Genomic DNA, 19,115 nt, shown 5'->3' on the forward strand with positions numbered 1-19,115 from the left:
TGTGTGCTGTTTCAAGGAATTGAAAACGACAATCATGGCACCCACATTGTGACCACGGCACATGAAAACACACACAAGACGACAAGCGGGGGGTAAACACACAAACGCCTGGTTCCTCTGACCAACAGATACAAGCTGAGGAATGCTGAATAAACATTTGGAAAAGTGTAATTATGTAATTCTAGCAATAAATACATTTTATATAAATGTTTATAAAGCAATGGATTAATCTGTAATTGGGAAGTTACTGTGATCTCAGTCTCAAATCTGTGCAATTTCTTTTGGGCTTTGAGAGAATAAAAATGAAGCTGCATCCTCCAATCAACCTGCTCAAATTGCTAAAGTCCTGAGGCAGTGAAAGAAACAGGCAGTGTTTTGTACAATATAGAGCACAGCCATGGCTTCAAGGGAAAAGCAGCTGGACGGTCTTTCAGAGCTCCGCATCACTCCCAGCCTGAGCAACCTTGGCTGTTGTTACCAGACAGATAATTTACCTAAATGCATTCAAACTCCAGGAAACGTGACAGAAATGACAAACAAGACAACAGCAAGCTTTGGAAGCAAGGCCTTGAGGTGATGTGAGTTGTATTGTTTGAGTTTGATGTGAGTACTTTCACCGTAGTTACCATGACAGCAGTGAATCAGATTTTCTCACATAACTCAACATCTGTTTATGGGATTAAAAATGATTTTGTGAGCATGTTAATACTCAGAAAACATTTGAGATATCCAGTTGTGGTATTCTGAGCCGTCATATCCTGTTTCATCCAGGTTTATCAGTCCACACTTGCCAGTTTCTCTACAGATCAACATGGATTGTGTTTCTGAATTTTATGATTCCGTTTCTTGTTTTTACCTGCTTTGCTTTTACTATTTGCTTTTATTCTTTTTTTTTTTTGTTATTATTTGCAATAAACAAGCCAATATTACACATTTGGAAGTCCCGATAACTATGGTACTGAAAAAGTGGATTTCGGTCACTTTTATTTGAAGCCTAAATGCAATTTCCATGCTATATAGAGTTCATGTTAATTCATATTTACAGGACTGTGGATCATAATTCTGAAAGCACACAGTTAATGCTGGGAATATGAGCTTGTATGCGAATAATATATGCAAATTCACTCACTGAGGATTTTACTGAGATGGAGAGTTGTGGTTTTGTGGATTTGAATAAGACGAGGAGAGCTCACACTGAATTACTAATACAACAAAAGCTTTCACGGGTGAAAGTGTCTTCCAGTTTGAGCATATTTATGGGTGAAGGACAATCACTTGTAAATTTGCTCACATGAGAAGACTGGGGAGATTTAACAACTTAACCAAGATTATCCTGCGGACTATTGAAACCCCTGTGATATCAGACGCTCTAATCATGGATTAACAAATATATCCTCCAAATAAAACAACAAAATGAACTATTTGTCCATGTCTCTGACTGAAGCTCAGCTGAATCCTTTAAACTGCAAGAACACTGTGCTGAACTTTGGCTGATCCTGGCACGCAGGAGTCTTGACGGTCATGATCAGCTATGATGTTATCTGCACCAGTCGTGTGTTTCCTGTCCTTCATTTGCGGGATCTAGAGCAAAAAATGCTCCAGTTTGATCGTTTACATGTGAGACAGAGCAACCTGGTTCACGGTGGGCATTCAAAGTCGAAGTCCTGGTATCAAACACTGCTGGGCAGCCACATCAGCAACTTGCAGTGTTTTCAACACCTCTTGTAAATATAATAGGGAAAAACTGAATAACTTTACATGCAGTTTACAAACGTTGCACTTTTGTACAGATGTATTCAACAGGGTTCTTGATTTCTGTTCACAGTAAGCAACATTTTCCCTTCAAAACTAAATGAAAGACAGAAAAAGTTACTGGTCTGCTCATCTTGAATAAACATATTGAGAGTATCGCTGGAAGTAATTAATCCTACAACCATTAAAAATATTTCTCTCTTTTCCCACTGGCAGGCTCTGTCTGTAACAGGGAATGTGTGTGAGGATGAAACATGAATGAAGTTAAAAGAGGAGAGTCCATTTCTCTCTGTCCGATAAGATACATTTCAGATTTAGAGAAAAACATAATTAGATCATTCTGTTAAAGCTAAATAGACCCATATGTGCCAGAGGCATCTGGGTCCACAAAGCTTAATCTTTGTCTGTGTGTGTGTTTGTGTGTGTCGGAGTGTGTGTGCGTGCACTTGCATCCTGAAGGGCCTGGCTCATAACTCAGCTGAGTTTGTTCGGTTGCAGTCTTACAGTGCTGCCTTGAAATCATATTACAGTTAATCAGATTTATTATGTTGTGTTCAGAGAAGCTCAAAGGGGAAAAGTATGTGTCCCATTAAATTCAAGTTACTAATTTAAAGACTAAATGAGTCTCCTGCAAAGAAACGCTCACTGTCCCTTGCCGTATGCATACGTTTACGCATCCAAATTCTCCCTAAACGGTCGAAACATGCCTCCAATTTTCATTAATATGCTTCTGACGTGGATTTTTTGCAGGGTCAGAGATGAAACAAGGTCAGTACAGTAACGGATGTAATTGTTTCATGCGCTGGATGAGAGGATCAGAGCAGTTAATGTAAAAACATTTTAACTGGAATCTGTCCAAGACTGAGGGTGAGTGACCTGACTTCTAATCACTTAAGCAAAGATTTTCACAGAGTGGTAATTCATTTTTACAAATACATGTCTAATGAACTCAAATAGGCTTTTTAAGGCAACATCTAAAATGGAGAGAAAACGAAAAACGCCTTTCATTTTATACGCAGTGGAAGATTCCAGTAAAGACAAATAAGTGGTGTTGTCAAACTTGCTGGCTCACTGAAGCCTGCAGGGAAGCTGCAGGAAGCCTCAGCAGTGATTGTGACAGCCAGACGGCTCCGGTAAACCTTTCACACAGCAGACGTTTTGACGTGTCATAGCAAGAAAAGCACAGGTGTCACTGATCACTCTATTCAAGTGTCCAAGGAAGACATGGCGGGAAGCTGGCATGTACAACACCATCCTTAAGTATATCGGTTATATCTGTGCTTTTTCTGCAACAGTCAGTAAGGTGTAAACATACACAACACAACACATTCACTGCTTTTTCCATTTGCTTAAGTGAAAGCGCATACAGCTGAATGAATTCAAGTATGCAGCTCCTGTGCTGGTGCTGGCCTCTTCCTCCCCTCCTCCTCCTCCTCCACCACCAGAATTGCGGGAAGAGTTCGCTCTTATTCAATTTTGCAGTGTGACTTCATTCAAAACGGTGACGAACTGTGTTTGGAAGTGGAAAAGTAATTATATCAGTGTTATGTTGTCACCTTGTGCCACACAATATTACACTGCCAGGCAACCGACTACGACATCATTCCCACCGTCTGTTTACAGCCTCTGAGTCTGTATTGTGTTGAATATATCTCCAAACCATGTTTAGTGTTTATGTATTCAGTTACAGTTTTCATATTAACTGTAGTAAATGTGAATGCTGGCAAGCGGCCCAAGGTCAAGGACACATCTTGTTACACGATTCTCATTGTGAGCCTTGAAAGCAGCTCTGCAGAGCATTCAGTTCTGTATCACACGGCATACAACTAGGCTGTACCAGTGGTCCAGATCCCACAGGATGACTGCTGTATGATGCCCCACACAGCACGCAGCAGGCCCCTGTTAACCAGAGGGAACCTCTGGCCTCCGGGCCGTATACGGCACACAAGAGCGGTCGGTCCGGCCCGTGAAGCAATTCATAAATACAAAAAGCAATCACTTTAAATTTTTTCTCCAACGATAAAGAAATCAATACGTTTAGTAAAATGCTCTTCAGCAGAGTTTGGATGCCCAACAAGTAGCGTTCACAACACCACATTCTGACAAAACATGTCTGCACAACACTGAGAGATGGCGTTTTGTGGTGAGCAAGCTAACAGCTAAGAAGCTGAAACCTCAGTCCGAGGGGGGGCCAGGGGGCGAAGGCCACCTTGATACGAATGCTGCTCCACCAAAATGAACACCCCCCTCGCCCCATCTCATATGCATCATAAGCCTCTCAGGTGCTGTGCCACACCTATGAACAATTCCTGGTGGAGCCAATCAGCATGGCCCTCGAAGGATGTTCTGAAAATGGAACATTTAGGAAAAAGGTTCCCCAGCACTGCTGTATACTGTGGTGGTGACAGATTATGATACCAACTGTGTAACATCGCACCCAACAGCTTTAGAGCTCCCACTGGTGCTCTCCATCCCTGTTGTTTGAAATGAGAGAGCGAAACCAAACTGGTTCTGGTTCTAATATGCCTGCAACAACTTTGTGAAGAATAGAAATAAATGGACATGTACATGATTTTAACACAGGACAGCTACACACTTTTACCAACTGTTTCTTATGATCTCACGCCACTGGCCGTGTACTGAGAAGTCTTGAGTCTAAAGAAAGAAAAAAAATTAGAAGTAAAACAATTGAAAATGACTCTAATCACTGGCCATATCAGCCGGTGCACATTACTTGAAATCTCTCTGGGCTGCTAACATGAGGTGTTTGATGATAGGATGTCACCAAAGAAAGTCAAGGGGTTCATCTGGCGTAGCCAAGTGTTCACATTTGTTCATGTGGAGTTTAATTTTCATCCTAATCAACATTAGTAATGCATAAGCCCACGGACCGAGGCCACAGACACACAAATGTGCATAATTTCTGGCGAGACCCTCTAGACATGTTCTGTAAATAGACATGTAACCATGCATGCAACAAATACATTAGCGACCGCGCGCGCACACAAATACAAAACCACACTCATCAAGCATGTAGTGTCTGTGCGCTGACTTATGCAGCGCTGTAATGCAATGTGTGACGGCACACATGCTGCAATATATATATGCTGAGATGGGGCTGAGGGTGGGGAGCTGGATGACAAGGAGCTGTGGGTGAAGCAGTGTGTAGAAAAGCCCCACAGGAAGCAGGAGCAGAGGACCATATGTTCTCTGTCATCTGAAGGATAGCAACGCTACACAACTCTCCATTAAATGAGAACCCGAAGGGAACAAAGTCGGTTAGATGATGTTCACACAGCGCGTTTTCATCTGAACAGAGAGGCAAGGGACTGACCGTTCCCTGCACCCCTCCCTCTCCATGTGATCATCCAGTCATTGTTTAGCAACTGTAACAGTGGACACGAAAGGCCAATCAGGCTTTGAGTTTAGGGCATTTTGAAGAGGTGTGCGTAGGTCTGTAGTAAGAGTGATGGAAAGTGATTGGAAAGTCGTGTCTTGATGATTGATCTTGATGATGAGCTCATGTGTTCGGGGCGTGGTCCACTCCAGGATACTGTGCAGGTTTAGGCTAACGTTAGCAGCTCTGTCCTGCCTTTTATTGGACTGGAGAATCTACAGTCCATATCCCCAGCAAACTTCAACACACTAACTTCAGCTAGCATTACATTTGCTTAGTTTAGTTATTGTCCTCTGAACACAACAAAATGAATCTTAACTCTAACCTCTGGCCTGTAGGAAGCATTTACACAGAGCTACATTCAAACTGATGAGGAGACAGTGTTTTCAACCAACTCACAGGGTTATAGTAGGTCTGGGAGGGGGCTGAGTGAAAGGTCAATGGTCAGTTAACAGCCCTCTTTCTGTGCCCCTGCTTCAGTGTACAAGGGAATCCATGTACACCCACATGATCACTGAATCCTCATCCCTATAGAGTCACAGTCCATGTAACCTGAGTGTCAGAGCTGGTATGTTCAATCCTACCGTTCCTTCCATAATCCCCTTCTGCTGCTCACACTCTCCTGTGCAAGCTTCATCCTCCTGTCCACCATTAATGGAGCCGAGCCTGCGGAGAGTCGGCAGCTATGACAAACCTGCTGCTACACACAAATATTTACACTCAATAGACTTAGTGTGTGTCTGAGTGTGTGTTCCGTGAAGTAAAAGTTGTGTAAATTGCCAATATAGAGCCGCCTCAAAAAAGCAGGCCACTGCTTGTGTGCACGCAGCGCAGGGCGTTGATACGTGACGGCAAATTCAGGAGTACTGCTTTGTCAACAACACCAATCGGGGTGTATCAAAAACAGCCCAGACACCTAACAATCACTGCTCTGTGCGTGTGTGTGTGTGAGAGAGAGAGAAGTGTTTTTGATAGAGAATCAATCTGGCAGGTGTGAATGACAGCACTTTCCCTGCAGTCTTTCTGCTTCAAAGCAAAAATGACAGAGAGAAAAGTGAAGGAGAAACATGAATAAGAAGAGGACCGGAGCGGCGAGCTCCTGTGGGAACCTGTTGGCTCGCTGTAATAGATGACAGTCATTGCAGCGTCAGTGTCGGAGCAGGAGAGATGAGATGAGCGGCTTCATTAAGGTATCAACATGACGCCTCAGCTCTATATTCATCCAGCCTCAGGCTTTTTCTGTCACAAGATTAAGACGCGAGAGGATATGATGGAAAATCAATTACAGAGAGGAAGAGAGACATACACACACGAAGGTGAAGGCATAAGTGTGCACATACACACAAATGAGATGAAGAGTGAAGCGCAGCTGATCCTCGGTCAGCAGAGGAGGTCTTCACCCACAGACACTTGAATGTCACGGAAGCACTTTTCATACACAGTGACGGTCCCAGCTGCCTTTGGTCATTTTGCATGTAAAAAGCATCTAAATGCTCTTAAAACTAGACTGTGAGTCTGTGTAAATGTTTTTGGATTCAAACATGCGTCGTGGTTGGTTTGCAAGTGTCAGTTAAAATATACGTCAGATGACTGACTCTCTCGCAATGACTGAAAAACTCTGGACGACATCCATTTTTGACTGTCATTACTCTTTCATACACTGTGGATCTATAAAACAAGAAACAGGCATGCGAAAAGGATGCAAATCTAATGTTGAACTTTCATGCAATAATCACTGCAAAGGAGACCAAAAAAAGACTTACTGAAAGTGTGTGTGTGTGTGTGTGTGTGTGTGTCAGATGTGCCTTCATGAGTCAATGTCACACTCATTGCTGTGTGATTAATGGTGATATTTTTCCGTTGTGCTAAGAAGAATGCCTTGCTGTAAAGAATGATTTTCTTCTGTATGGTTATTCTGGCTGTGAGGCAACTTTCTGTTACCTCATCCAAACTAATTTATGTTCAGACACTGCACAGGAAACACAGCCTCCTCATTCATTTCAGTGAAGCCATTGTGATGCACACAGGGCCAGGTTCATGTTAACCCTCACTGCAGCACAACGTGATGTCGTCTGCCAAGGCGCTGCAATGGCCTATAAATTAATTTGTCACATGAATTGCATCAAGTTTATACTGTTGACCCTGTGATTGCTGCAACACATGATGAAATGAGCTACTATGAAATCATCATAGTATCATAAACCAATGTGCAGTGAGTCAGATAAGCCTTCAAACTCATGAATCCATCATTCAAACCAGCCAATCAGAACCCCTTTAGCCTTTTGTTCACGCATGGAAGCTACAGTACTCTTCTAGTTTAAAATATCCAGCGACAGTTAGCTTGCTGGGCCTAAATGAAGGGTTTTCAGACTTATTAGGAAATTGGATGATTGTTCATTTTCACAGCTTGATGCTGACCATGTGGTCTACAGTGAGGGGAAGCTCGCCCCTGCATCAGTCGAGAAGAGACTGTGAAAACAGTCAGAGCTTGCAGACTTGAAAACCAACAATAATAACAACAAATACTGCACAGTTCTGCTATTAGTTGGTGTGAAGCCCTGGTATTGTCAGATGGGTACGGAAGGTGTCAGGTGAAAAAACATGAAAATTGTGAGGATTTAGTGTAACACTCTCACGATGGACAGCTTCAGTGTAATACAGTTTTATTTTAAAATAACTGAGGTACGTGCATATACTTAAAACGTATTTTACAGTTAACAGACTCTTTCAACGTCAATGATGCTGCAGAAATCACTCAGGACTAAAATTCTGCTTCGGGGGTTCTGGTTCTGGGATATTGAATTAAGAACACTAATTAAGTAATTTGTGTGGATGAATGAATAAATCAGCGTTGGGAGTTCTGTGACATTAAACACTGAGGAGGTCCTTAGAGAACTCAATCAACCTCTTAATGCTGCTCAAGGTCCACAGCATATTGATCGACGCTGGTCAGGTGCTGTAAACTGATGAGCATGACAACGGTCTTCTCTGCTGCTGAGGCTGACTGTTCAGATGATCTGAGTGAAATTGTTCTTTTGGAAGTGAGTAAGTGGGTAAAACCAACATGAGTGGTTCACAATACACCTCAAATGCGATTTAGGTTTGTAATTAGATGACTCAAGAATCGATATCCTGCTGCACCATGTGTTGCTGTCCTTGAGTACTCACTGTGGACGGGGATCTGTGACCTCGGGTCTCTAATCACACATAATGAAAACCAAACCTGGGCACACAGCAGCAGCTTCGGTGGGAATGAGAGTTTAATTCTGTAGAAGTTCAATTCTGTCAAGCTTTTGGTAGCAACGACATTTCAGCAGACATCTGAAAATCCTTATATAAAAGCGGTGTCGAATGAGAAAGCCTCTTGTGTTTAATAGAGAAAGATTTACGTAATTATGTTCAAGTAGTAAGCCAAAGTAGCCCACTCTGTCATTCATGCCCCATTCATCTTTTGACTTGATCCCCAAATACAGTAGATACCAAATATATTGCACTTCCTCTAAATGAAATGGTCTCTTCCTTTTTCCAATTCCTTGTTCTTGCCTGGGCACAGTTTACTAATCCTGGAATTCAACAGGTTTAGTACAGAAGTACAGATCCTTTTAGGATAATTTAACTTATAACTGACTATTGACTGCAGTTAATATAGATAAATGATTGTACAAATACCCCCAAAACACAGACAGTAGCGATGATGCAACATAGTCTCGAGTGCATTTCAGTGATGCATGTTTTTTTCTGTAGTCTTTTCTAGGCATTTTTCTCCACTGATGCACTCCCACGCTGTCAGGCTCACAATGGATGGTTAAGAAAAACGATCAATATCAATGTAGCAGAACCAGCGATACAGCCTTTTTTATTGCACACTTTCATTCTTCTTTGTCAAAATGTGGCTCCTACATTACCCACAATGCAACTTGACACTGACAGTTCAGACAGAGATTCGGGTGCACTGCCAGCAGAGGCTAACGTAGCCTCAGGCTGCTGGCCTTGGCTAGAGAGGTCTGGTTCTTCTTTCTAACCACCAGATTTCTCTCTTTTTCAAACGTGTCATCTTTAGACTGACACTGACTCAAGTGACATCACTTGAGGCTATTTATCAAAGGTATTATTCATATTTTTTGCAGCAGTTTTCCCCAAAACCCGTAAACAGACACCGATGTGCAAAAACGGGGGAGTTCCCCTTTAATCGTTTTAATCCTCATCCTTCATCACATCACATGAATGAATATTCTGAAATAATTAAACCTCTCTGGCGATGTGATTACACCTGATCAGGTGCATGTGAGACTCACTGATTTAATACACCATTCATTTGTCACTGCCAACATCAATTCATTCTCAGTGCGACGGATGGGAAGTTTGCACGACAGAGGACTGACATCAGGAAAACTTCAGCTGTCCCGTAGAGAGCTGGGATAACAGTTGTCCCAACAACAGGAGTCATGACAACAGACAGGCAGCATGACTAAAACATTAGCTGGGAGTCTATGAAAGACATGGAGGGGTAAGTGATATCCTGGAGGGTAAACGTTCACCTGCCTGATTATAAATACTGTCTCCGCCAGCAGTACTGTCGTCCACACACACATGCATGCACCACAAAGAATGCATGGATGTACACACCGGTCAGTCAAGACCTGTGATCTCAGCGCTGACCAGCCTAGACACATCCTCAGCGAGGTCGTTTGGTCTTAATTTGTGGGCTTCTGTGTGTGTGTGTGTGTGTGTGTGTGTGTGTGTGTGTGTGTGTGTGTGTGTGTGTGTGTGTGCGTGTTGAGAGATGCCCACACAGGTTTGAAAAAGGCGGCGAATTAATTCATCACACAGTTTTTACTGTCTGTTTCTGCACAGTAATTAATGAGTCGCTGGTGTGGCGAGTTTGTCAGTTGGGATTTCGGGGTGGCAGGAAACAGCAGCGACAGCACATCCGAGCCGACGCTGTCAAAATGTCTCGTTTGTGTCATCCAAATGTCAGGCAGACATCAAAGACAAACGCCATCTACCTTTCTCCCCCATTTGTCCTCTTTCTCCGCCTCCCTCCTCTTTCTCTTTCCTCCCAGCTGTGTACAGTAGATCACATTATATATTAGCTCTTCATGTATAATGGATCAGCTCAGAGGCAGTGGATCGCTCCAGCTTCACGTCGCTTTGCTCTCAGCAAGTCTTTAATTTGCTGCACTTAGTAAAAACTTACGCTGGCCGACTGCAGCGCCATGGGAAAAGCTATCTGCACATTCAGAGCAGGAAGCCACTTTCTCCTCTGTTAAATTCAAAATTTAGCAAGTTAAAGTATCAGAATGTTTAATACTTGGTACTGAGTCACATTCGGTGCACTCTGAAAAGCAAAACAATTTCCATATTATTTCTTGTATGTATTTCATTTTGTTCAGTTTCTTTACTCTTTAGTTAATGAGTTCATGGTATTGTTCAAATGTAAAACTGCATGTGAAGGGTGTTATGGGTAACCGCGGGTCCCAGAGGAGCCCGTGCACACACCTCCAGCACCTCAGCTGAAAAACAAATAGGTCAATCTGCTGGTGGCACCGGAGGAATGCCAGCAGATCATCAAAGTCGTTTGGCTTCATCCTCTGGAAACATCAATGTCTGTACATAATTTCATGGCCAACCATGTTGTGATATTCAGTCTAAGGTGGTGGACCGACACAACAATCAACCAACTAGCCTGCTAGCGTGGCCAAAAAGTAGCATGGAGATCATCAAATAGTAAGTTGATTCCACCAGAACATGAGCTGCAGCAAGTTAAGTATTTTAAAAGAACCGTGGATCTTTGTTAAAAACCACGAAGATATCTGGAAACCTGACAAACTATAGGTGCTGTCCAATTAAGTCAACTCTTTCCTGGTAGCGAGATTTCCTGTCAAGCACTTGTCTCTTGACTTGTCTTGTGTATTCTTCTCTGTTCTTTTTGTGTTTTACCATTCTCCTCTGTCTCTTCACACATTTTCTGTCGTTTTGTATTTGTCTTTACGCACAGAGAAAATACTCATTTGTCCAAACACACGCGAACAGTAAAACCCTGTGAAGGTGTGTGGTTGAATGAAAGTCAAGGGTGAGGATTCAGGGAGGATGGATGAGCTGATCCCCCGCCTGTGCGTACACGAATGCACACACATACAATGTACTGAGTGAGATGGACGGAGGTGGGACAGGTTCAATTTTATGTTTTGAGCCAGAGAAAATATAAAATATAACAGGGAGACTGGGAATGGGACGATTTCAGAGCGAGCATTGCAGAATGAATGGGACAACGCAGTGGGAGGAGATGGAGTGGAGGATACAGAGATGGTTAATACAGAGTGAGAGGCGATGATGAAATAAAGGGAAGGGGAGGAAGAAAGACATTGAGCAGAACAGCAAAGGGACGGACTCCCTGATCAGACAGGGTGTAAAAAGGAAGGATTATTACCATTAATGGGGGAAATAGATAAGATAAGAGATTTTGATGCAGGCCAGGAACACTTAATGTCAGATAGAGAAAGAGGGAGTGGTGGAGTGAGGGGTGACGCAGGTACATAATGAATGTGATGGACTGGTTCAGGGTTTTCAAATTCACTGTCACACTCAGAGTACAGCATGAAGATTATATTCATGCAGATAGTCATCAGTGAACATCAGCTAATAGTTGAGATCACATTTCAAATTACTGTCTGTTTAAGTGAAATTAATGGCTGCGAGTTAACAAGCTGTTTGCCATACGTTTAATGAGAGTGTCTGTGCCGCAGAGTTCAGATAACAGGCAGGAAGGAGTGATGCTCCTCGCCTCAATCTGTTACGTCTCAATGCCTCGCTGCGCACTAAGTTTTAAAAGATCAGATCAGTATTTCAAAGAAAGACGTCCACATTGGACAATTCCAGTGCATTGAAAGCTGGCATTTAACCACGAATGCAGAGGACAGGGTGTTGGATGGGTGTAGCAAGAGACTAGAATTTGTGATCATAATTTCTCTAACGATAACCATAGTTTATTTGACATAAGAACAAACTTTCTTTAATCTTAACACTACTACAGTGAACATTCTTATAATAACAATGTGAAAATATTCATAGTGATGAACCTACAGAGAACTACGGCCGAATCTACAGCCCTCCTCAAACTGCAGTCGGGAGTGACTAGTTTGTGAGCGTGATGGAGCATTTAGCAGCAAATGAGCCTGATGGGGTGGGAAGAGACCAAAGAAGAGCTACAAGAGAGTGAATACTGGCCTTCAGGTGGTCAGAAACATGACTCCAAATGGAAAACAATGCTGCTTTCTAACTGCTGGATGTATAAATAAGCAGCTGTCTTCTAACAAGCTCACCATATCAACTTAAAGGGCAACGATGTATCAGAATTGCATTCACAGCTTGTTTGTTTGTTCTTACATATGAAAACACTCACACTAATCCATGGTTTTTGCATAATTGGGCAATATCAATGTATTTGTCTGGCAATAGGGCTACATTTTAAATGTGTTTTGAGCAAAGAGTGCTCTTAAATCTATTTTTTTTCCCAAATAATTAATAATGATTTAAGTTTTTATTGAACTTGTAATAGGGTAAAGCTTCATGCTGTGGTCCCATTGTGTTTTCCAGCTAATAAGTCCCACATATAGTCATCTGGAAGCATCTATTCGTTAAAAAAAAAAAAGAAAAAAAAAGAAAAAGACATTCAGACAGAAAAAAAACTTTCTACTTCAGTGTGTTCAAACCTCTATTACTCAAAGCCAGAGACGCAGTGATTCTGACACACAGTGTTACTTTCCAAAATCATGTTTTTGGTTCATTGGTTCAAGAATGGCTTTCAATTTACTTTGGGTGTGCTTTGGATGAGCGTTTTGGGCTCTTAAGTGAACTCAAAAATGTCAGTATACACGCTACAGTAAATTCCCTTGGTTGAGTGTAGTGTTGATGGATGCTGTCTCTTAATGCTAAGCACAATATCTCATAATGCAATGCACTGGAAATGGTGGAGGAGCTAACAGCTGGAAAACATTAAAGAGACAGAATCTACAAGATTTCACACACAAGAAAGTATTCAAGCTCTGGAAACACATTTTAGCTTGATCCCAACACCATATAATTTAGCACTTTTTCTGTGTGAACACACTCTATACTCAAAATCTATTTCCACTCAGTGTGTAGAACAGAACTGGGGCAGCGTTTGCTTCCTCTTTGTTGAGTTGAAGTAAACATAATGTTCCAAATTTTCAATATGGGCTTTCGTCTGCTTGGACTTTCTGCATAAAATGTTAAAATACATTCATTTCTTGTATGCAAAAACATGAACCTATGTAAATCAGTATAGCTACAGTATAATAATAAGCTGTTAGAGTCTGTTTCTCCCTCCTCATCTTTACTTTTAGAACCCAAACACAGATTTAAAACCACACATTAGTATGAAAACAGGGTTATAATCAAGTTATCAGATGTGTGTGTGTGTCTGTGTGTGTCTGTGTGTGTGAGCACGATGCCAACACTTTTCTATTTTACTTACGTAAAAGCATGACAGCGGAGCTTAACCTTAAACGCCTCTATGTCCACAGAGAAAGCTCAGCGATTTAAGGCACACGGCCCTGTATCCCGCTGCCCTGCGGCCATTTCCTGCATTAATTAGCCACAGGGGCGTCTCACGCTGATGACATCAGCATCAGACTGGGGAGATTAACAAATGTGATTTTTGCTGACAGATAAAAATGTCTCTGTTTCACCAGGCAGGGGCAATCTGCTCCTGAAGTGCTCTGAATATGTGTGTGTGCATGCGTCAGAAACCAGTCTGGGTCAGTGTTGATTGAATAAACAATTGTGTTTATAGAGCAGACCTTCTCTTAACAGGCATGCATAAACACACACACACACACACACACACGGACACAATACACCCGTCAACATCCCACGCTGTCACACCATGTTGTTTACGTCAGTCATGATGCTTCTTCAGACAGGATAAATGTTAATGAAGCAGTTATCGCACATCAGAGTGTGATTTTTCACAACTTGAACAACGTGAAAAATTTACAATACAATCACATCACACACACACACACACACACACACACACACACACACACACACACAACCATTTATAAGAAAGGGCAGCAAATAGTGTAGAATTTCATCCCAGCACCCAAAATCCCCAAATTTTCCCCAAGCTCGCTGTGGAGGTTTTGAAACTCCTCATGCTGCATGTTGAGTTTTTCCGACATCAGCAGGCAGCAGGGAGGAAATTTAAAGATTTGACTGGCCGACCCAGCAATTTGGATGTCATAACAAAATCAGGAAGGCGATCTTTAAATAACGTCTGCAGCTGCCACTGAACGTACGTGTGAGACGGTGACTAATGTGAGGCTCCGTGCATAATAACTCAAACTGTATAACTCAACCCACCCTAATGAATAAATAACAGAGAGATCAAATAGAGGAGTCTGCGAAAGAAAATATACATGAAATATGCAAGACCAGCTTTTACATAAAGCTCCCTCCCTCTCTGAGCGGGTCCGAAACGCTGAGGCTCCCACGGGAAATGAGCGCTACCGCATCGGCGTTGTGTGTGACCTCTGTTTAATACGTGTCATTCACTCTCATTCACAAAGCCGCGTAGCTCCACACAGAATATATGCGCTTCTGTGCGGCTCATGGTCGTGTGTTTGTGCTGCACAGCAGGTCTGAGAACACATCTTTTTCATTTGTTTACCGATTTGCATCTAGAGGTGAAGCAATTTAAGTTTTAATTAAATTTACAGTTCAACAATGGCTCTGTTATGAGCTACTTCCTGGATGAAATTTGTGTTAATACATTTATTAAAGAGGTGATTAAATGTTGATTCAGTTCTCTGCCTGTCCGTGGGACTAAATGATGCTCTGGTTAATTACAAAAGCAAATATTACAAACAGTTTTATCAGAGTAGATTGCTCGGGATGAGCTTGAATCTAAGCCTTGTTTCACAAAAAAATGCTATAAGTGGAGAGGCTGCTTCCAGTTCTTACGGCACATTTCATACGACTGTATTACAGTATGATAAGTACGGGAGCTTATCTGGTCTCCTCAAAGCATCGGGCTCCAATCAGCTCTCACACACTCCTCACGCCTCGCTTTACACGACATCCTGAAAACGCGTCTCGCTGACTTTCATTGAGCGGGAAGCATCCTCTAGAAGTAACTGCTCCAATACACTAATGGACGAAAGGTCATACGTGAAAGCAACCACTTTCCTCCAACAATGGCCCCCGCAGGCTCCTGCCACAGTCCTACTGAGACTTGCCCAGTCTCGCGTCACAACAACTCTCTGTCTTTGTCGGTATTGATTGAAAAAAAGTTTAACCACTGAAACCTCAAGCTTTGGACAGTGGCGATTGTGTCGGGAGGAAGAAGTTAATGGAAAAAATACATTAGCTTACCATTAGCTTCACGTCTGCGAATCAATATCCGTCCTTTGTAAAAGTTCTCTGTGTGTGTGCTGGCCCATCCTGACCGGGCCAATCAAATTCCTGGTCATCATACCATTACAAAAGAGTGGCCTGATATCAGGGGAAACCACGTAGCCCTCAGGCAGAACAACTTAGGATATTACTTCTTGGAGAGCAGACAAAAATACAGGGGGCTGGGGGGGCGCAGAGGGAGAGGAAAAGCTCTGGTTTCCAGAAATGATGTGCTCACACACGCACCAACTTTGCGACCAAAGAGCAAACCAGGTGTACCAGAGCACAGTCTGGAAATCAGGACGGGTGGGATGAATGCACTGTAGATGGGGCAGGCTTCAGTAATGAGCAATCACATCAGCCTCTCGCATCCCCTCTGAAAGCTGTAGATAATTTTTTTTATGGTCCAGGATGAGAGTCCATCAACTTCTCTGAGGTGAAACCTGACAGTAAGCTGCAGAGGATAGAGATGCCAAAACATATACAACTAGACTAACCGCCTCACGCTGTTAACCTCCAACCAGTCAAGTTGCATTTACATCCATGTCTGTCAGACTCATTTAGCATATAGTGAAGACTTGGACGGGATTTAATAAAAGGTATGCAGTGTATTCATTGGCAAAAGGGAAGTTCTCACTGTACATGTATGAGTCCAGTCAGTCAATTCCAGTGAGAAACATCTTCACTGATGGAGAGCTTCATCACACGATCATCTGAATATAAATATCAGCAAAACCAACGAGCTTGTGGTGAACTGCAAAGCTTTAAATATGGATGCCACTGAACAGAAGCTACAAACTGTAAAACGTTGATGCTTCACACACATATTCACCCCAGCAGCACAGAAGATCTGTACAATCAGCACAGTTTCAAGGTGGAGCAACTCAGTATATGACCAAATGTGAAATATAGTCACAATCTGCCCTTGTTCTGAGTTATGGTGTTGAATAATAGACAGGAAAGAACAACAATGATGTCACAGTGAAGTTGACCTTTGACCTTTTGAATTTAAAACGTCATCACATCATGTATCCTATGAGACATTTGTGTCTTAATGAGCGTGTGAATTCTTGGGTTATGGTTAAAAGTGTGTTTTGTGAGGTCACATTGACCTTCAACCACCAACTGAACACATGAACATTTTGCCAAATTTGAAGAAATTCCCTAAAGGCATTACTGAGATATCATGTTCACCGGAATGAGACAGACAGACGGATGTACAATCGAACGAACGGACAACCCAAAGGCAAGATGCCCGAGCCACAGCTGTCACCGGCACAGAGGTATAAAAATATAAATACCCTGAGAATACACCACCTGAAATTACATTAGGCCATAGAGGGCACCTGTGCAAGTGTTTACATTTTTTCTTTTGTTTATTGTGACCACACAGGGGTGCAATTAACAGTTACTTTCATTCTCCATAAATCTGCAGATTAATATCATGTCAGAAAACAACGAAAAACAGCTTCCCACAGCTGAAGGTGATGAGTTCAGATTCCCCATCAGTCCAAAACTCAATGATATTCACTTCACCATCATGTATTACAAAGAAAAGCAGCAAATCAGCACACTTGTGAAGCTGGAATGAATACTTGACATTTAAAAGGACTTAAATGATTTAACTGATTATCAAAATAGTTGCCAGTGAATTTTCTGCCAGTGGATTAATGGTTGCAGCGCTGTGATCACAACCATTTTTTGATCTTGATGTAATAAGATTTGCCTTGCTACATTATAATGAGGCTGCCATCATGAAATACGTGAACTCGTCAGTACACATCACACATGATTCAAACTTCTGCGCACAGTAAGTCCCTCGCAGAGATGGAACATGACTCGATGTGTAATGTGGCGACTACTGTGAACTAACTGTTGACCGCAGAGCCACTGTCAGACCCTGAAGGCATGTTCCAAAGCTGCGGCTGCACCTTCGTCTCTGCAGATGTCAAATGCAAGCTGCAGAATAGCCGAAGGTGATTGAGCATTATGTGAGTGACCATTCATCACAAGCAAAAACAGCCATTTCCATATCCACAGATTCGCATTCTGTGCTGTGGATGTCCCCCCATCCAATGAGCGACCAGAACACCTGCAACTGTTCATCTACCTGCGACACGACCAATATGAATGAAGAGCTGTTGCTGTCAGTGCAGATCACAATACGGCAGAGCAGTTAGAGAAGGAGGAAACGGCGTGTATCTGAACTAAGTTCTCTAATTCCTTCATCGTGATAAGACGAGCAGCGGAAAGACGCACGCACATGCAATATTTCCAAAAAGTCATAAAACACAAGAGCAGGATCACGTTCAAGCTTCTGAACGATGATGATGATGATGATGATGAGGTAACATAGTGCACGTTACTAATGGAAACTTCAACCTGGCGCTCTGAAACACCTCGGAAAGTTGAGGCTGCGGTGTTCAGACCGCAGGGAGGAGAGGACTGAATGAGCAGAGCTGGATGAGCCGCTCCTCAGACAGGTGTGGAGCAAACAGGTGAGCGGAGCAAACATCAACAAAGCGTGACCTTACCTAAGCGCGCAGACCTCCTCTGGCGCCCCCGGCACCCCCTCACCGCCCGCCGCTCATCTCCCGGGCCGGCCCATCACCGCAGGTACAGTCCAGAGGGCGCAGCCGGCACCATGACCGTGAAACAGGGGAAGAAAGAAAGAAAGAAAGAAAGAAAGAAAGAAAGAAAGACGTTCTCAGATGTGCCCTTATGAGCTCTGTCCAGGCTCACTCTTGTTATTTTTTCTTGTTTTGTTTTCCTTTTTCTCCTTGTAGATCTCTCTCTCTCTCTCTCTCTCTCTCTCGCTCTCTGTCTCTGCAGCTTTCTATAAATCACTTTTCCTAATTAAATCTCGCTCCTGTTGCAGTGGACCGGAGTGCGTCGGACCCGGGGAGTCTGCACGGTCCGCGGTCGGTGCTCTGCGCTGCCGACTTCTGTCAAGCTAGTCACAATATAAAGAGCAACTTCCGGTGGAGAGTTTCAAATTATAATTCAAGAGGGTGAAAGACTTGCAACGTCAGTAGACGAAGCAAAGTGAAACTCAGTGTGAGTATGCGTGTGTTAAAGTCGTTGAAAGTGTCAGTTAAGACCTGCGCTGCCATACAAACAGCCTGTATACATACATATGAATAGCCTAACCAAATTTAAAATTGAAACGTTCGCTATTGCAGTAGGTTTTGTGATTTTGGCTCATGTATATAGATCTAACTTCACTTTGAATGTACCACTAGAGACTTACATCATGTTATGCAATGTGAATGATTGCATGAAAAAGCAGCAGAGGGACTGTAAACATGCAGCTATAGTTATGTAGTAATGAATGAAAATGCCTTCATCTACATAATGAGCATTACTGTGAAATATGTGAACTATGAGTGAGACCAACGGCAAAAGTAGTGCTTTACGCACATGAACACACATTTAAACTTAGAGGGCCATTTTTGTATATGTGTAAACAGTGTGTCCGGGTGCACACAGGGTGAGCTGAAGCGTGTATGTTCACTTAGTTTAGTTGAAATGAAACAGCCTACAACAT

At 42.6% G+C, this 19,115-nt stretch overlaps 1 protein-coding gene across 3 annotated transcripts in view; it reads right to left on the minus strand.

Annotated features, from left to right (window-relative positions):
* gcgrb (glucagon receptor b) overlaps positions 1-18,475 on the minus strand; it is a 39,079-nt gene extending 20,604 nt beyond the window's left edge. For all 3 annotated transcript variants that reach the window (XM_041933571.1, XM_041933570.1, XM_041933569.1), the window contains exon 1: positions 18,103-18,475. The gene's annotated coding sequence lies outside the window, so the exon portion shown is untranslated. The remainder of the gene's footprint in view (positions 1-18,102) is intronic.
* Between the last annotated feature and the right edge of the window lie 640 nt (positions 18,476-19,115).

Source organism: Chelmon rostratus, chromosome 3, assembly GCF_017976325.1.
Source record: "Chelmon rostratus isolate fCheRos1 chromosome 3, fCheRos1.pri, whole genome shotgun sequence".
Lineage (NCBI taxonomy): Eukaryota > Metazoa > Chordata > Actinopteri > Chaetodontiformes > Chaetodontidae > Chelmon > Chelmon rostratus.